The sequence below is a fragment of the Diceros bicornis genome, chromosome 1, assembly GCF_020826845.1.
Source record: "Diceros bicornis minor isolate mBicDic1 chromosome 1, mDicBic1.mat.cur, whole genome shotgun sequence".
NCBI lineage: Eukaryota > Metazoa > Chordata > Mammalia > Perissodactyla > Rhinocerotidae > Diceros > Diceros bicornis.
The window spans coordinates 60,430,831-60,449,986 of NC_080740.1; the positions used below are offsets into that span (position 1 = coordinate 60,430,831).

The 19,156-nt window shown below is 45.2% G+C and overlaps 1 long non-coding RNA gene across 3 annotated transcripts in view; it reads left to right on the forward strand.

Annotated features, from left to right (window-relative positions):
* The window catches only part of LOC131407022 (uncharacterized), an 87,376-nt gene extending 72,671 nt beyond the window's left edge, over nucleotides 1-14,705 (forward strand). For all 3 annotated transcript variants that reach the window (XR_009220437.1, XR_009220435.1, XR_009220436.1), the window contains one exon: nucleotides 14,578-14,705. This is a non-coding gene — a long non-coding RNA (uncharacterized LOC131407022). The remainder of the gene's footprint in view (nucleotides 1-14,577) is intronic.
* Nucleotides 14,706-19,156: the final 4,451 nt, after the last annotated feature.

Sequence of the window (19,156 nt, forward strand, 5' to 3'; positions counted from 1 at the left end):
CAAAAATAGTAATAGCCCAAATGTTCTTCAACAAAGCACTGATTAAATAAATCTCAGTTCATGCTTATAATGTGTTCTCTGTGTTGGTTAAAAAGACTGAGTTCTGTACAAACTGATGTGGAAATATGTAAATAAATACAATATTGAGTAAAAAGAGAAGTTTCAAAATTGCAGAATCTGATCGTGATTTAAAACTGTATATGCCTATAGATCTGTATATACACTATGTCAGTATGTTCTTAGGGAAATCTGGAAAGATATTCACTCAGGGAGTTGGAACATGATGGGGAAACGTTCTTGTCTTTCTCTCTCTTTTTTTAACTTTGTATGCTTCAGTAATTGAATTTATCGGCATATTTTGCTTTAGTAATTGAAAAACCCACACAGATTAAAAATATATACCTCACCAGTAAGATTTATTGTTATGACTTAGTGTTAAGATGTATTGTTATGAAATTAATTCTTAGGTTAATTTTAACATTTTAGATTTATGTAGCATCTTCCTAAAATGCGAGCCGCTCTTACCCTATGATCTTATCGTCACCTTCAGATATGTTTTGGAGTGGGCACGGAACTCAAGTCCAGGCAGGGTGGGTGCTGTGTCCAAGTCAGTGTCCATGTGTAGACTGCGCTTTTGTTCTCCTACTCCTAGCCCCGTGTACTCGTTAGGGAAGCTCGGCTACCACCTGACCGAAATAGGATGCTCTCGTTCCTTCAGATGGGTAAGCACACGCACTTGGCAGTCAGAGGCCCGTTTTGACCTCTGGCTTTACCACCTACTAGCTGTGTGATCTTGGCCAAGATTCTTAACAGCTCTGAGTTAGGTTTCCTCATCTGTAACATTAGGGTCCTGGTAGTATCTGTGTCTTAGGGTTGTTATGAGGCTTGGATGTAAAGGGTCTGTAATGAATGTAGTGCTTGATAAACGTTAGCTTTTGTTATTCTTGTTGCTGTTGTGAAGGAAAACCCAGCACCTGCAAGAAATGAGGCCAGATTACAGGAGATCGAATGAGGAAAAGGATGATTTTTAACATGAGTGGAAGATACAACTCCATTTCCCAGCTACTCCTCCTTTTTTTTTTTTTAAAGCCTTCTGTTGCTAAGTGCTAGCAGATGCATCATTGCTAGCTCAGTAGGAATTGGAGGAAGGACTGGAGAAAATATTTTGCAGTGTAAGGAAGGATAAGAGAATTGCATGGACTGGTGAAAAACATTTACCGGCAAGGGGCTTGGAAAACCTCTTTGCGATACTGCAGTGATTCAGGAAGCCAGGCCTTCTCATATGCGCCTGGTAGCTCCCAAGGGGGCGGGCAATTCGTCAGGAAAACGTGGTGGTAGGACCAATGCACTAGCCCTGGGGCTAAAAGCTCCATGAATTCCCAAACAGGGTCAAGCTTTCCAGTGGTCTCCTTGTGCCCAGAACATCTCTGTGACTAAAAGTGCTTCTGAGAAGGCATCCTGAGCTGCCCTGTCTGTCTGCCTGGCAGAGCCATCCCAGCCCACTCTCACCTGTGTGGTGAGAGGGGATAAGCAAGGAGGGGTAAGGATGTGCCATTAACATGGCAATACCCAGAACCCTCCTTGGGTCTAGCTGCATAGCGTCCCTGGGTCTCTGGGGACAACTGGCAGGTGGAAGCAGAGAGGGCTTTCTCACCCAATCTTCACAACTGTACAAGGCTGAGGTGTGTGGACCCATGCGTGCATTAGGAGCCAATGTGTCAGAACGAAGATCTCAGTGTTGGCTTATACAGGACCCTCTTAGGAGAAATGCTTTGTTTGTTCTACATGGTGTTTACAAAAGTAATAATGGTAATAACTAAAACTTATGTAGTGTTTACTATGTGCCAGGCGCTGTTCTAATCATTTGTATTTATGTGTATATGTATATCAATATATCAAATTATGTGTATAAATATATATTATATATAAATATAGATCTCTATATATCAAATTATATATTACAATTTATATGAATCTTTTTTTCCTCACATTAGCCCTATGAAATAGGCTCTAATATTATCTGTTTTTCAGATGAGGAAAATGAGACATGAAGAGGTTAAGTTGTTCAAGGTCGCATGCAGGTAAAGGGCAGAACTGGGGTTCAGAAACCCAGCCCATCTGGTTCCGGAGCCAGAACTGTTGCACTACATTGTGTCTTGATTATTGTTTTGAGCCAATATGTAAAAACGGGGAGATTTCATATCAAAATCCAGAGAGCTGGCTTCTCTTGATGGATCAGAAGAACCGGGGACATGGGGCTGCATCCCCTTGTGGTAACCATTGGCTGACGCCCAGTCAGACCAGCCCCCCCGCGGTGGAGCAGTGGTCTTGGCTTCACCCCGTCCCCTCCCGGCCCTCTCATTCCTGACTCTGAGTCCCTGCTCACTTGACTCAGTTCCCATACCTATTTATACCTGCAGACGTTTCCATATTCAACTTGTGGGTTAAGGTTGTGTGATATTTATAGATATGAATATTTATAAAAATGTCAGGCACTTTTCCTCCAAGCTGGGAGTATCTTCATCCCCATTTTCCGAGTGAGGCCATTGTGGCATGGAGAAGGCCAATACTCACGTGGAATAACACAGACAGATTTGAGCTTTGCCTCGCCCCAGGGTCTATGCTTTGGTTACTGTATTATTACTCCTCCCCTTAGGATCTGGGGGTTCCTCCAACCCTATAAGAGATTCTCTGATAAAGTTGATAATTAGAGCAGAAGAAATTGCCGTACTGAAGGAAGCAAGTGTGACCAAGTCAGCCTCCCAGCCATCTCTGTTTTCGCCTGTGCACAGAGCAGACAGCTAGAGAGAATAATCTGCTCTCTAGAACTATTTGTTGAATGAAAAGTAGACCAGAAAGAATTATTCTTGGAGAGAAATATGACAACATTTCAAAAAGTCAGTTGGCACCTAGTATAAGTTTTAAAATATTTTATTTACTGAACCTTTTTTTCCCCTTTATTATTGGAAGAAATGCCCAGCTTTTTCTAGCCAGTATCACCAAGAATTTTTTTTTTGGTAAGAAAATGATACAATTCTGGCCCATTTCTCAGGCAAGTTTATTTTAAAATTCCCAGAATTCTCTTTAAGTGGTTTGAGAGTTGGAGCAAGTGATAACAAGAGCAGCTGAGACATGAGGTTTTGGCCTAGTTGTTGTCTAACCAGGTGGATTAGGGTCCTTGAACTTTATTTAAGAAGCTTTTGTGTTTCCAGCTGTACCAGGAGGATTAGTGGCTTAGTCCTACCTCATGGGAGCAAGTCTTACTGTTACCTCTTGTAAGGCGGAAACCATAATGCTAGGGTTTTTTTACATAGCACCATCTGCTTCAGAATCTCAACATGCTTACTTAGAGTTTTTTCCCCACTGAGTCCCTCCCTCCAAATAAGTTCAGTATCTGGAAGAGTGAATTCACTTTGGACATAGCAACAGATGTGCATGGTAATATGTAAAATGCAATCGGTTAGTTATCAATCAATTATGTGGTCATAGAACATTTAATACAGGCACGGCAGTGTGCTAGACTGCTGGGGTGGAAACAAAGATGACTGAAATGTAGTTCCTGCCTTGAGGGACCTGGTTAGGGCATATAAGACAAAAGCATACAAAAAGTATGATAGCTATAGGAAATAAAAAAGTTAATAATAAGTAGAAGAGAGAATATGCATCCTGTGATTAATTTCCAAATGAAGGCTGCAGATGTTAAGTCCTAGAGGAAGTGTGAGTTCTCTTTGATAAAGTTCCTCCTTGAGAAGCAGCAAAGTCCAGAATGAATGTGCACAGTGCAATTAGAGGGACACTTTGAAGAGGAACAAAGCTGCTTGTGTAAGTGCGAGGGGGAATGCTAGTCTCTCCAGCGCAGTCCGGAAATTCATTCTGTAACAAAGAACTGTAATTCCAAGTCAATGACACCTTCTAAATCCTCTCAGATTATGCCCAAAATTATAGAGAAGGAATGGCGAGTCAATTCCATTCAGCCAGAACTGGATAGCTGTGTACTTGCTCAAATGCCTAGGATCTAATGGAGATGGGACAGCAGCCAGGAGATAAAACAAGTCAATACAGGACTGGGAGAGCTCTGATGCTGGAGCTGATAATGAGGAGGGGGCCAGGATTTGAAAGCATGACCTCTAAGTCTTCCTGTGTAATGAACAGAATATAATGGAGGGCTGAGATCTGAGACCCTGGCGCACCTGGGTCTCTAGCTACCCGGCCAGCAGCCTGGCTGAGTCCCTGGATAGCGTGGATGAGCTCTGTGGGAACTTGACAGGCTACCTTTACTTCCTGCTGAGAAGAGAAGGCGGCAAGAGATTTCCTCTAAAGGAGGTACGCATGTGGCCTAGTGGTTAAGAGCTTGAACTTTGGCATCAAGACCTGGCTCCCCTATTTACTAGCTGTGTGGCCTTGACCAAGTCACTTACCCTTTCTGAGCCTCAGAAATCATCATCTGTAAAACAGGAGGAAAAAAATAATATGGGGTTATTGTGAAGATTAAGTAAGAATAGGGGATGCAAAAGCACTTAGCAGTATATATGGCACATGTGAGTACACAATAAATTAAATCTATTATTATTAAAGGAGATGATCATGAAGATAAATATTCTAAATTACTTTTTCTTTCTATAAATTCTGAACCTAGATTAGAGACAAAGTGGGAATTATTCCGTTCTTCCCTCTTAGTTCTCCGTCTACAGCCTTTGAGAAGATGAAGTAATTCATGCAACGGGCAGGGGGTGGGATGAGGATTTAGAGAAAGGCCCTCGCTGCTATACCCTCAAAACCCAAACTTACTTAAAACTAAAAGGGCAGCTCTCTGAAGGCATAGGCAGAAGACTGGTGCTGAGGGACCAGAATATCTTTATTTCTCTCCCCTTGGAGAATCTTAGATATCTTAGAGCAGTGCTTCTTAAACACTGACATGCCTGTGAATCGCTGAGATTCTGCACTTCTAACAAGCTCCCAGATGATGCTACTGGTGCTCAGACTGCACTTTAAGTGGCAAAGTCCTAAAAGGCCTTGGGTCATTGAGTCCAGTGGCATGGTTGAAACCTCTCTACAACTTCCCTGAAAATGCTCATCCATTTTTGCTTGAATACTTCCAATGATCACAAGCTCCCTACTTGCCAGATAGCCCTTTCTGTTTCTGGATGGCAGGCAGGATGGGAATGTGTGTCTTTTACTGAGGGGGTGCCTGCCTCCTTGTAATAACCATCCATTGATCCTGGGACATCACAGAGGTGATGCCGAATCCTGATGAGGCTTTTAACCTGGTTTTCTGTGGGGTCTTCTATGGGGAAAGTCCATGGATGGGCTTCCCTGTGGTGATGGCGGGGGTAGCAATCCCCTGAAAATGTTTGTAGAATTTTGTTTGCATGTACATTTTCTTGGGGAGAGTTTCCATAGCTTTCAACAGTTTTTCAAGGGTGTCTATTCTCTCTAGAAGATTAAGAAGCATTGGATTCTTCTTCATGGAATGTTGTGTCCCTCACAAATCTATCTGGAAGAGGCAGACCCTTCCTAGTCTCTGTCTCTTGTCTGTCTGCGTCTTTTTTCCTTTCTTTTGTGTAATTCTTCATGTAACATGGTATCAGACACTTTGTTCATCCTGCCAGTTTTTCCTAGTTTGTCCATGTCCCTCTAAGGTTGGCCCCCAGAACCATGAACAAGCTAAACTCCAGGAGTCATCTGACCAGGAAGTGTGAGACATCTCTCCTTGATTTGACCTGAGACTTCTTTCAGTTCTTCTTAAAAGTGCAATATCTTCTTTGAAAACCTTAGTATACTTGGCAGTACTATCAATTTGGAATGTTTATGTTGCAGATCAAAAAAGAAGAAAACTTAACATTTCCAGGGAATTTGTTGGGATGTATAACAGGGCCTGGGGGGGCAGTGGTACTGCCTTCAGGTGAGGCTTGATCCAGAGGCTCAGACACTTTCACCAAGGACCCAGCTTCCTGTTCTCTCTCTTCACGGTCAACAGAGTCCCAAGTCTTTTTCACATGCACTACATTGAGCCTCATCTTCCACCATCCTGAATCCTTTGTCTTGGTTTTTGGACCATGTATGCAGGACCTGATATTTATCCCTATGAAGTATCTTGTTAGACTATAGTCCTGATTATACCATCTTCCCTATCAGCCTCCCTGTCCAACTTAGGGTCATCTTCAAATCTGATCAGCATGCCAGCAAATTAATGTTGTTGAACATTAGGACAGAGTCACAGCATGCCACTGAGAGACTCCTGCCAGGGTTAATGTCACATACCTTTTGAACATGGATGCTCACTTCTCAAAGTGCCTTCTGAAGGACACTAATCTGCAGGATGGTCCTCAAAAATGGAACCCTATAATCAAATATATTTGGATAGTGCTTCACACCATAACCCTTTCTCGAAGACTCTTGATGCTTATGAGTATATTAAAAAATCTGATAAAAGAGATTATTAGACATAGTTTTCCAAATATATTTGATCATTAAATTCTCCTCCACTACCCTGTTATGTAACACCTAATAATAATCTGTAAACAAATATTCCAGAGAGCATAGAGTGAGAAATGCTCATGTAGATGTTTAACCAGTTATCAGTCATTTAATTGTCTTATCATCTGGCCCAAATTCTTCCATTTTTGACCACAAAGGTAAAAGGAGGGCTGTTGTAAAATGCCTTGCTGAAAGCCAGAGTATCTTGCTAGCCTATCATCTGTTCAGAAGGGAGACTGTTGTCAGCTGAACACTGTTTTCCTGGGGCTGTTCTCATCCTCAGTCTGCCGGGTGAAGCTTGGGTACTCTGCATGGGTGTTTTTCAGGTGTTCTGTTAAGAGCAGAACCCAGACATATTAGGAGGCTCTCAGGAAAACTGTAAGCTGGGGGATAGCCCATCATCATTCACAACAATAATAGTAATTGAAATACTCTAATAAGAAGTCAGTTATTGAATGTTTACTGTGCTAGGCACATCCCTCTGTGCTTCATAGGTAACACCTCACTCTCACAGGAACCATATGAATTGGGAAATACTCGTGTCCTTATTTTATGAATGAAGAGCTGACCCATTAAGAGCTTGGACAAGTTACTCAAGGGGACACAGCTAACAAGAGATGGGGCCAGGTATCAAACCCAAATTTGATTGACCCCAGAGCCCACAGGCTCAACAATTCACTGTGTTGTTTTTTTCACAGTTACGTAGTCCACAGGCATTTATTAAATGTTGACTTTGCGTCTGGTGTGGTATTTGGTGAAATTGAAGACACCAACAAAATAGGCACAGTCTTTGCCCTTAAGGGCCTGACGCTTTATTCAGGGGGACTTTGTAGTTCAATGAAGAGAATGCTTACCAAGCAAATAGAAGTGAAAGCATGAAAATAGTTTGCCAAATGCCACCCGAGTGGCCGGCTCAGGCCTTGACAGCCAGATGTCTACAGCTTGCTTCTAGAAACCTGCTTGCCCGTTGATGTCTCCCTCCCACTCTTCCACGTCATCCATTCTCACAAATGCCCCTCTTGGTCTTCATCTTTCCCTTGTCCCCATGACCTCCGCTTGTCCCCAGGGGAAACCACTAACCTCTTGGCTCCTCAGTTCTCGGTCTGTGGTGCATTCCCAGCTGACATGCACAGCTCTTGGAGGTGACCTAGTTTGAGTGAAATGCTGGCTTTTCAGTTATATCTTCAATAGGCCAAGTTGGCAGCTTGTCAGCAGGCTTATGTCACCTGATGACTGTGTCAATTCCCTCCTCGCCTGGCTTCCTGTTAGTAAATATCCTCAGGATGTTCTGGGAACCCAGAAAGTGTAGGAGGCCTGGTAAGGGGGCCAAAAAGAAAAGCGGAAAAAGAAAGAGGGGAAGAAGCAGAGAAGACCTGCTCCTCTCTGCCAAAAAAAAAAAAAAAAAAAGTATACCAGGAAAAAAATGTTCTAAAACAGAGAGAGAGAAACTTGCTGTGAGGTGTCTCCCTACAGAGCAATTTTGCTTCAAGAAGAATGTTCGTTGCTTTAAATTTTTTTTTACCTGCTCTGATCTCCTTTATTCCCCCCTCCACCCCTGCCCTTCCTTCCTGTTTGGCACTTTTAAAATGGTATTACTTCTCTTGAACAATAGTGACCTGCTGGGAGTAATAGCAGAGACATTTCCTCTCCCTGACTCTGGTTGTCTTTTTAATAACAATCTCCACCCCACCCCCTTCCCCTCTGCTGCTCTTCATAAACGTTTTCCTAAGGCTGAGTGGGAGAGCTTCAGGTGTGCCATTATGTCCTGCCAAGCTTAGCTGTGTTTGAGGCCTGATTTCCGCCCTCTCCCAGGGGCTGTAGCATCCAGATTTCTGCACCATGACCTCCCTTTTGCACAGTGAACTGCAGCCTTGAGTTTGGATGGTACGGACTCAGAGGTTTGGCTCTTGCATTTGAGGGTCATAGTAATTCTGTGAGTTCATTCCCACGGGAGTTGCTCTATGAATCCTAGGTCCTTCCAGGCCTGTGGAGTTGGGTTAAAGGTTTCCAGCAGTGATGAGGGTGCTTGCCTGTACAGCCTTGCCTGAGGCCACGCAGGCTCATCCTTGGAGCCTTGGGCAATTCCATGGTCGTCTTCAAGGACTGCCTCTTTAGAAGGCAAAGTTCACATTCATACGAACCACCAGAACAGATGAATTGGTTAGAGTTCTCTGTGTGTCACTTTCTTCAAAGACATGGGTGCGTAATCCTGAAGTTTAGTCTCAAATTTTTCCTCCAAAATACCACTACTTTTAGTGAATGTGTTATCTCCCAGAGTTGAAAAGCCTGAAGTAGCAATTCCTCCCTTCCCTCAACCCTTTCTTCCTTTGATTAATTGGTTCATTCATTAGTTCATCCATTTGCTTGTTCATTTAGTAAGTGTTTGTCAAGCACTTCGTTGCCAGGTGCCAGGTGAACAAAACAGAAAGATCCCTGCCCTCGTGATGTTTACGGTGCAGTGGGGGAGACAGACAGTAAAGGTGTAGAAAGCGATCACATGCCCACCTACTGAGAATCCTGCCACGGAGTGAATGGCCGGGGTGCTGTGATGGAGAAGCAGAGAGACCTGGAGAGGGTTGTCAGGCAAGACCCACCTGAGATGGTGGTATTTGAGCCCAGATGTGAAGGATAAGGAGCCGGCTGGGTGGAGAGCTGGCAGGGTCTGCGGAGTATTCTCAGCAGAGGGTCCACATGTGTGGAGATTCCTTGGCAGAAATGAACTTGACACTTTTCCAAAACTGAGAAGAGGCCTGAGTGGCTGGAGGGGAGAGAGGGAGGTAGAGAAATGAGCTTGGAGCGGTAAGCAAGGCCCAAGTATTGAGTCTTGTATTTTATTTTCAAAAAAGCATATGAACTGGGGCCGGCCCGGTGGCGCAAGCGGTTGGGTGCGCGCGCTCCGCTGCGGCGGCCCGGGGTTCGCTGGTTCGGATCCCGGGCGCGCACCGAAGTACTGCTTGGTAAGCCATGCTGTGGCGGCGTCCCATATAAAGTGGAGGAAGATAGGCACCGATGTTAGCCCAGGGCCGTCTTCCTCAGCAAAAAAAGAGGAGGATTGGCGGATGTTAGCTCAGGGCTGATCTCCTCACAAAAAAAAAAAAAAAAGCATATGAACTGTGCAGCTAACTCCATAACATAGCTCTCTCTTTTTCTGTAAAGTAGTTTTAAGAAAGACAGTGTAGTGTAATGGTTAATAGCAGACTCGGGAGCTAGATACCTGAATCTGAATTCCACTGCTACTACTCGCTGTTTGCATAACCTTAGGCAACTTATTTAACCTTTCTGGGCCTTAGTTTCTACATCTGAAAGTGGAGGCAACTAATAGCAGCCACTTCATGGGACCATTTGGAAGATTAAATGAGCCGACACAAGGCCTAAGGATAGTAAGTGCTCAGTAAACATTAGCTATTGAAGAGAAGCTTTAAAGTAGTGATTCTCCAGGAGAGTGTCCTTTTTTATCCTATGGCTTTGTGCATCCGTTAGCATGTGCACGTGCCCTCAGAGATGTGCAAATCCCATTTTGAGATGGACAGTCCTGAGACTGGCTTGGCTGGCATAGCTGACGAGGCCTGAGGCAGCCTCAGGAGTAACACTGGTTCCCTCCTTAGGCAATGCTTGGATGTCCTCCTGTTGCTCTGATCATCTAGGTCCTGGGTCCCGCGGGGCCAAGTGTGGGCTCCATCAACCTGGAAGCCTTCTCTTTCTTCCCTTCCTCAGATGTAGGGGCTCTGGGTTGAACTGCCCATGGCAATTTTGTGTGGGGGTTTGAAGTTCATTTCAACTCAGCAAACATTTACTGATCATCCACAGTGTTCACACACAGTACTAGGTGCTGGGATATGGTACAGGATTAAGCCCATCCATTACCTGGAGGAAGGTACTATCTAGTTGGGGAGCCAAGCTCATGTACACATAATTCCAGTTTAAACTAGTGAAACTGGAGACTGTGGGACCAGATGAAGTGTCTTTGGCCCAAACTGGAGCTTCAGAGAGAACATCTCTGATTGAGTCATGAAGAATAAGCATTAGCCAAAGATGGGAAAAGCTTTCCAGGAGGTAGCAAGAGTTAGCAAAGGCTTGTGTCTGTGTGGTGGGGGGAACAATGTGGAGAGTGAGGGGGACCTGCAAGCAATTTGATAAGACAAGAGAGGAAAGTACAGTGTGGAGGCTGAAGCTACAGAAAGAGACAGGGCTTGTGTGCCTTCCTGGGGAGTGTGGGATGGAGCCTGTAGGCCACGGGGCCACTGAAGGATCCTAGGAAGGGAGTTCTGTGGTCCGATGAACATTTTAGATGGACCTCTCTGATTGCAGAGTGGAGGATAGATTTGGGGATGGGTGGGGCAGTAGCATGCTGCAGCAAGGAAGACCGTTGGGAGGCTGTAGCTTTAGCCCAGGTGAGAGAGAATGAGGGCAAAAGCAGGGCTATATTAGTTGGTATGGAGAGGAGGGGATGGATTAGAGAAAAATTAGAAGGTGATATGGGCAGGCCTTGGTGGAGAAAGGCTCCATGGAAGACAGATCCCATGGGAGATGGGTTTTCAGGGATGTTGGGACACCGGGGACAAAGGTATTGCTCAGGGACGTGGGCACTGACTTGGCTTTCTACCCTCCCCCCCAGGTGATGATGTATCTTGAGTGTTGAGTTTGGTTCAAAGACTAGGAGATCTCCATGTTGGTAAACATTTCCTTAAACAGAAACACATGGAATTTTGGGCTAAATTCTTCTAGGTTGCTGACATATGCAAAATATGTATAGACAGCGATGTATAAAAATTCAGTCTTCTCAACTCTGGTGGGACCCTTCAAGGAAGAGTGTCACCATGTCAACTGCTCGCCTTTTGGAAACCTGGGGCCCAGAAGTGAGGGGGAGATGAGAAAGAGACATGTAGCCTCTGCCCCTACCCCTACCCCATGTATCCACTTGGCCCCCAGAAGATTTGATGTCCTTGACTATGTTAGGAACTTCTGGCGGGTGTCTATGTGCAGGAACCCCCTGGCAAGTCTGCTCTGTCGTCCTCTCCCAATTTCTGCTGCTGATCCATTCAAGGGAGCGGTTGTCATGAATCCTATCATACTTGATAGTACTTTGTGCGATATGTAATATGTGGTTTGCAACATGCTCGGCTTCTTTGGTTCTACTCACAGTCCCATGAGGAAGATGTTGACCAATATTCATAGAGAATGGGGCTGTGGCTCCAGGAGGTTAAATAACCCGCCTGGCCCACAGACTAGTGGAGGGGAGGTGCTGGGAATCTAACCTGCATTGTCTGACTGTTAAACCGACGTGTTTCCTGCCACATGGAGCTGCAGTTACTGTCATGGATACCAGTAGGGTACAGTTTCTGTTTGGAGTCTTCTTGGGAAGGGGCAGAACACGCGAAAAACCGTTCCACAGTCAAATCCACAGAATCCAGAACACTCGCATCCTGCAAGTCTCCTGTCCCTCCTGCTGCCTGTGAAGCCCATTCTGTTTGTCCCACCCTGGTGAGACTTTAAAGCTGATCCCTGAGCTGAAATGACCGGATGGAGTGAGCAGTATGTATTATGTTGTTATTATTTAATAAAGCGTGTGTTGTTCCCACTTGGCAATGCGGCCAAGTCGCTGTTCTAGCAGCTGGTGGGTAACTGGACCCAAGCCCCCTATCTTTGCTCAGGAACTCCCTGGTCCAGCCTTTGATATGAGAACAAGAGAAGAAAACAGTGACACAGGACACTTCCTGTCCCAAAGGGGGTATGATACAGGACACCTGAAACAACAGGCAGGAGAAAAGCCTCACTGGAGCTGCTTCTGGAGAGCTGGCCTCAGCCTGTCCTCCACGAGTCGTCACAGATCTGGTAGGGAGCGGGGCTGGGCCAGCTGTTGCAGGGAAGTTCAGCTCAGTGGATTACTGCAAGTCCTCTATGGCCTGGGCACAGGCTTGGCACTGACATCCCAGCTCCTGCCCTCATGAAGGGTGTGATCCAGTGATGGAGACCAATAAGCAAGTAGGTGTCACCGACTAGTGCCACTCCAAGGAACCCCAGGGTGGGTTTGGAAGCATTTAACTGTTTTTCCAAGTTGTTTTTTTATGTTAGGGAGACACAACCAGCAACCACCCTGAAGCTAACCAAGCCTCCCTACAAGAGCTACGCCCATGACCTAGTCTTATTTTTAATGCAAAGATCTCTTCAAGAGGAGATTAAGCCTCATTACCATAATCTGAGTGTATTTGCCTCTCCCTTTTGAATATTCATTCCCCAACTGAAATAAAAGTTCCTGCTTCCCTTTGTTCGAGGACACCGTGACTTTGGAAATGATTCCTCATGGCCTCCTATTTGCTGCAAATACACTTTACTTTGTGAGACAACTTCCACTGGTGTCGAGTCTTATTTAACTCACCAGGAGGTGAGCCCACTTGGTTCGGTAACATAGGCAATGAAAATTAGTGTGATGAAGTTTAATTTTTTATAGAGAAAGGAGAAGGGTTGTGGGAGCTCAGGTGAAGTGCTCCTAAACTATCCTAGAAAAGTCAGGGAAGGCTTCCTGGAGGAAGAGGAGCCTAGGCTGTGACTTGAAGGATGAATAGGAGTTTGACCATGCACAGTTGCACAGGCTTCAGAGGTTGAAAAGATTGAAAAGAAGGGGCCGGCCCGGTGGCGCAAGCGGTTAGGTGCGCGCGCTCCGCTGCGGCGGCCCGGGGTTCGCTGGTTCGGATCCCGGGCGCGCACCGAAGTACTGCTTGGTAAGCCATGCTGTGGTGGCGTCCCATATAAAGTGGAGGAAGATAGGCACCGATGTTAGCCCAGGGCCGTCTTCCTCAGCAAAAAAAAAAAAAAAAAGAGGAGGATTGGCGGATGTTAGCTCAGGGCTGATCTCCTCACAAAAAAAAAAAAAAAAAAAAAAAAAAAAAAGATTGAAAAGAAAAAGGAAAGCTTAAACTTAAGAATTTTAATAAAAATAGAAAATTAAGACTTTAGTGCTAGGCTAGTCCCCCCCTTAGCCCTCCAATTCTCTAGCTCACTACTATTAGAGGTAAAATTTACATAGCATGGGGGTGCAGGTAGAAAGGGCAGCTATTTGACTGTCTCTGGGCTATATATATGCAGATGAGAAGGCTTTTATCTTATCAAGCAAAATCCTGGAAGCAAGAGTCCCAGATTAAAATCACCCAACGTTGTTTTGATTTTTTTAAGCCGGTGCATATCCAACCAGTAATTCAATTCAGGGCCCTAAAAGTTACCTGTTTGAGACTGTCACGTGTCCAAGTGAGTTGTTTCATGCAGTGGAAATTCAAAAAGTCTGGGAGTTTGGATATTTCAGTTATAATCTTGACTCTGCCAGAGGCTATCCATTATGATTTTGGATAAATCACATCACTTCAACCAAAAATGACAAATAGAGCTCTGACTTTTTATTTATTTATCCCACTGTTAGTTTATTTCCCCTTAACTTTTTACTGTGAGAAATCTAAAACCTACAGAAAAATTGTAAGAAAACAGTGCAGTATGTGAATGTGTGTAGACGTACACAAATATATTTATTTTTGCTGAACGATTTGAAAGTAAGTTGCTGACATCATGACATTTCCCTCTAAGGTACTGCAGCATGCCTCTTTGTATTCTCCTCCCTAGCAATGGTGGGATTATCAAACTCAGGAAATTTAACATTGATATAATACTCTTGGGGCCGGCCCGGTGGCATAGCAGTTAAGTTTGCATGCTCCGCTTCGGCGGCCTGGGGTTTGCAGGTTTGGATCCCAGGCGCGGACCTATGCACGGCGCGTCAAGCCATGCTATGTCGGCGTCCCGTATACAAAATAGAGGAAGATGGGCACAGATGTTAGCTCAGAGGTAATCTTCCTCAGCAAAAAGAGGAGGATTGGGAATGGATGTTAGCTCAGAGCCAGTCTTCCTCACACACACACAAAAAAGATATAATACTCTTCTCCAACGTATGGTCCATATTCAAATTTCGCTTATTGTCTCAGTCATGTCCTTTATTATTAGTAATTTTTCCTTATGATCAAGTCCAATCAAGGACACATCATGCATTAAGCTATCATGTCTCTTTGATGTCCTTTAATCAAAAATGGCTCCCTGGCCATTTTTTCCCCTTTCTTTCAGAAGTTGACATTTGTGAGGAGTCCAGGACAGTCGTTTTGCAGATTACGAGGCTTATTTGTTCAATAGTTAGCAGTCAACACCTCCCGTGTGCCGGGCACGGTGCTGGTGAGAGGAGAACGTCGTCATCAAGGCAAGCGTGGTCGTCTTCCTTTTGGAATTCACAGTCTAGTTGAGAGAGCCTGATGATAAATAAGCAAGTTACAAGAAGGTGAAAAATGCTGTGAGGGACTAAAGAGAGTTCCTGATTGGACATGTATCTGCTCTAAAAAAATAAATAAAATAGGCCTGAGATAAGACAGAGTGGGGAGAGTGTTGCTTTTGTTGGGGTGACTGAGGCAGGCCTCTCTTGGAGGTGGTGACATTTGAGATCCAGAGGATGAGAAAGTGCCAATGAGGAGGCAGGTGCCGCGGGTTCTAGATACTTTTGCCTCATTAACTAATTGGCTGCAAGGCAATTTTGCTGTGAAAGATAAAATAATGAAAAAGAGGGACATTAAAAAGGACGTAATGAGGGTCGGCCCCATGGCTTAGTGGTTAAGTGCGCGCGCTCCGCTACTGGCGGCCCAGGTTCGGATCCCAGGCGCGCACCGACGCACCGCTTCTCCGGCCATGCTGAGGCCGCGTCCCACATACAGCAACTAGAAGGATGTCCAACTATGACGTACAACTATCTACTGGGGCTTTGGGGGGAAAAAAAAGGACGTAATGAAACATGACAAATGAATAACAAAATTAAAAAGTCTATTGCGACATAAATACAAAATATTTGAATATATTTAAAATGTGTGTAGATTCATGACAATACTGTGCAGATAACTGATTTTATTTTGTGGGTTGCACCTAAGCACTTTTCTTCAAAGTCTTTCGTTCATAGTATTATACATTTTTTTTTTTCTCGCTGATTCCTCTCCTTGTTCTGCATCCATTGCACTTTTTCTTTTTTGCTAAAATCTCTTCCTTCATTGAGAGAGGTATCAGTTTCCAAATACTAGGATGCGTATTTATAACTGAGCTTTATATTGCATCGTGAAGAGCCTTCTACACTGTTGTCTGTTCTTGGTATATTGTCACATGTCCGTTGATAGGTGTTCCAAAGTTCTATGGGAAATGTGAAGCTAAGATTTACATAATATAAAAATGGGAGTACTGCGTCAATAGAGGAATGAAACCAAACTGTCAACCAGTTGAACGTGAACTGTTAACCAGTTATTTTATCTTAATGAAACTGTCAACCAGTTATTTTTTCTTTTATGGCAAAATTGTCAAACTGTCAGCCAGTTGAAACCAAACTGTCAACTAGTTATTTTATCTTTTATAGCAAAATTGCCTTATGGCTAATTAGTTATGGAGCAAAAATGCTTGCGGCAGAGATGTCTATGGCAAAGATGCTTACAGCAAAGATACTGGACACAAGTGTGGAGTGGTGGTGATAGTGTTCCTGGTAGAGGGAACAGCATGTGCAAAGGCCAGGAGGCTGGGAAGTGTTTGGCCTGGTTGAGGAACTGAGAGAAGGGCATTATGGCTGCAGAGTGGTGGTGAGCAGGGAGCAGGAGGTATGAGATGAGGTTGAACCGTGGGTAGGGGCCAGAGCATGGTGTGGCTTTTCAATCTAACTCTAGATACGGTGGGAAGCCCTTGGGGAGCTGATAAGAGGGGAGCCTCATGAACAGAGGTATACTTTAAAAAGATCACCGGCTGCTGTATACTTTAGAAAGTATATTTTAAAAAGAAGCACCTCTGAGGGTGGTTGCCCGGTGGGAATGAAATCTCATCCACAAATTGAAGAGGACGTTATAAATTCATGGTGTTGTTTGCGAGAACTTAAAAGCATCACAAAAGATGATTTAAAAATTCTGATTTGTTTCTGTATTTGATATTATACCTGAGTAATTTCTGGGGCGTAGACTTGGGCTTCCAGAGAGGTTGGTGGGGACGTGTCTTGTTTCCTCCTCTTGTCTTTGGTTTGTCAGTGATTGGAGCTGACATTGTCACAACCTAGAAGCAGCCCGGTGGTCCCGTTGCCTCTCAGGCAGCCCACTTGGTTGTGGGCTAGCGCGCCTGGGGAATCCTGCCACCCCTGGCTGTGGGGCTCCTGCCCCACCTGCTCTCTCCCCATGTCCCTTCCCAGAGCCCGCCCACCTTTGCTTCAGGTCCTTCAAGTCAGCCTCACTGGAACCAAACCAAAGCTTAAGAGGAAACAGAACAGCAGCACAACGAGGCACCTGCCTGTTCTGGGCAGGACCGGTGCAGCTGGAGGCACTGTTAGTGGTGCCAGTCACCAGGGAGCATGTCCTCTGGGTGCGGAAGAGCCACAAGGACACTGCAATGAGCTCAAAGCTTCAGAAGCAGTCAGAACCAGAGACGGAGAGGAAAGAATTCCCATTTGCAGGCTTTAGCAGCACTGAAGTTCAAGTTACCTTTGCTAGTCTGCTCCAACCTTACGCTGGTTGTTATATATTTAATTCATAGACTTGCATTAATTTATTCACATACGAGCCCTCCACGAGGTCTGTCTCATCATTGTTCTTCTAAACTCATTCAGCCTGTCCTTGCTGAGTGCTGGCTACATGCTGAGAACTGGGTTGGGAGCTGGGGGAGGTCACCAAAGAAGAGCATGCCCAACCCAGAGTCGAGGGGTGGCTAGAACAGCCATGAAGCAGCGCTACATGCAGGGAGGTGCTTCTCAGATTAGGGCCCAGCCCTTGCAGTCCACACTTGGCTGCAGCAGCCGCCTCTCAGGTCCTGGAACATGTCATGCTCCCTACTTATTTAGAGTCTTGGCACCTGCTGTTCCCTCTGCTAGAATGCTTTGCTTTTCCTGCTCCAGCCCCTTGACCAGCCAACTGCTACCCTGGGAAACCTTCCTCTCCTGACCACCCTGGCCATGCCTGATAACCTTATTACAGGCATGCACAGGACTGTGTCTTCCCTTCAGAGCACACAGTTCTGTTCTGAATAATGTGTGTATGTACGTGTGTGATTATTTGATTACTGTTTGTCTCCCCTACTTGGCTGTAAACTCTGCGAGGGGCACGAACTTGTCTGTGGTTGCTCATCGTGTAACCCCAATGTACCCTATGCTTAACCCTTTAGTAGTTAGATTTTCCAGAGAACCACTAGTTACAGATTGAAGCTTAGGAAGCGTGGTGCCTAGCGGGCGGCTCCTGAAGGCTAGGAGGCAAGGCTCATTCTCCCGTGGGCACGGTGGTCTGTTGTTGACACATCCTCCGCAGACCTCAGAGAATCCAGTGAGATGGAAATGAGAGAGAGCTGGAATGCTGAGCATTAGAGAGGGTTTGGAGATCCTGGGCACTTCCTGTCCTTCTAAACAGCAAGAACCCAGGACACCTGAAATAATAGTCACCCATTTACTCTCAGAGCAGGCCACAAGGCATCTCCCTCTTTATCTCACTGATCCCCCCCCCCCCTTTTACATCCTCGCTCCCATTCCCCATGTTGGGATTTTCTAGAAAGGAGCAGAGGTGTGTTTCATTTTTCTGTTCTATGCCAAGTCTCAGCCAGGGAGAGGAAGCTCTGTAATCAGAATTGTTTTTCTCCTTGGCTCCTTTGCTAGGACACTGATCTGAAAGAATGGCCCATTTTATTGAAGACCTGAGCCAGCCTCAGCATGAGCCTCTATTTCACTTGGGTTCTATTTATTCCCAAACGGTGCTGGGCAAATACACTTCTCTGTCCCCGCTTCCCTGGGATGTACCGCTGAACATCCTTTTGAATTAAATCTTAGAATCTGTGGGGCAGTGGGTGAATAACTCAGGAGCTGGGTAGAGAGATGGTAGTTGCAACATGGAGGAAGGGGCTATTCTTAGATAGTCCCAAACTGAGATCCAAGCATTAGTACCTAACTAGCCCTTCTCCTTTACCTTCCAATAACAATAAAATATCAACAGTGCACAGTCAGAGGTCAGAGACTCAAATGTCTACAAAGACTAGCAAGGTGGAGCTCTCCTATAGTTGAAGGCTATATTCTCTAGTTAGCCCCAGTCTCCACCCCTCCATTTTGTCCCCAAGGTGATCACACATCTTGATTGTTAGATGTTTGGGATGGGGACTATGGTGAACCAGAGAGCTCGTAGGCATCTAAGAGGGCAGCTGCTTCTCAACTTAAGACAGTCATTGCCATGTGAGTATGTGGACCCAATGTCACCAGATAATTTGGGTTTCCAAGAAAAGCCAGATGTCTGGATTTACATATAAAATCTTCAAATGTCAACAACAAACCCATGTTTTGAAAAACTCTGTGTGGGTCAAAGAAAACTTATCTGTAACTTACATTTTGCCCGAGAGTAAGCAATCCCTGAGCCAGTGCAGCGTGGGTCGTCTGAAAGGCTCCATTCCTTCAGATGGCAGAACACAAGCAAATGGGTGTCAATGAGAGAAGGATTCAAACCCGAAGAAGAGCTGCAGGGAAGCTACCTGGGGTGGTGCTGGGGCATGGGCTTTGGCCCGGAAAGGCCCCGTGCATGAGTGTGTGAATGGTGCAATCACTCCACCTCCCTGAGCCTCAGCCCTCCAGTGTGTGAAATGGGAAGAGCGCGATTGTTTCTTCGAGCCCATTGAG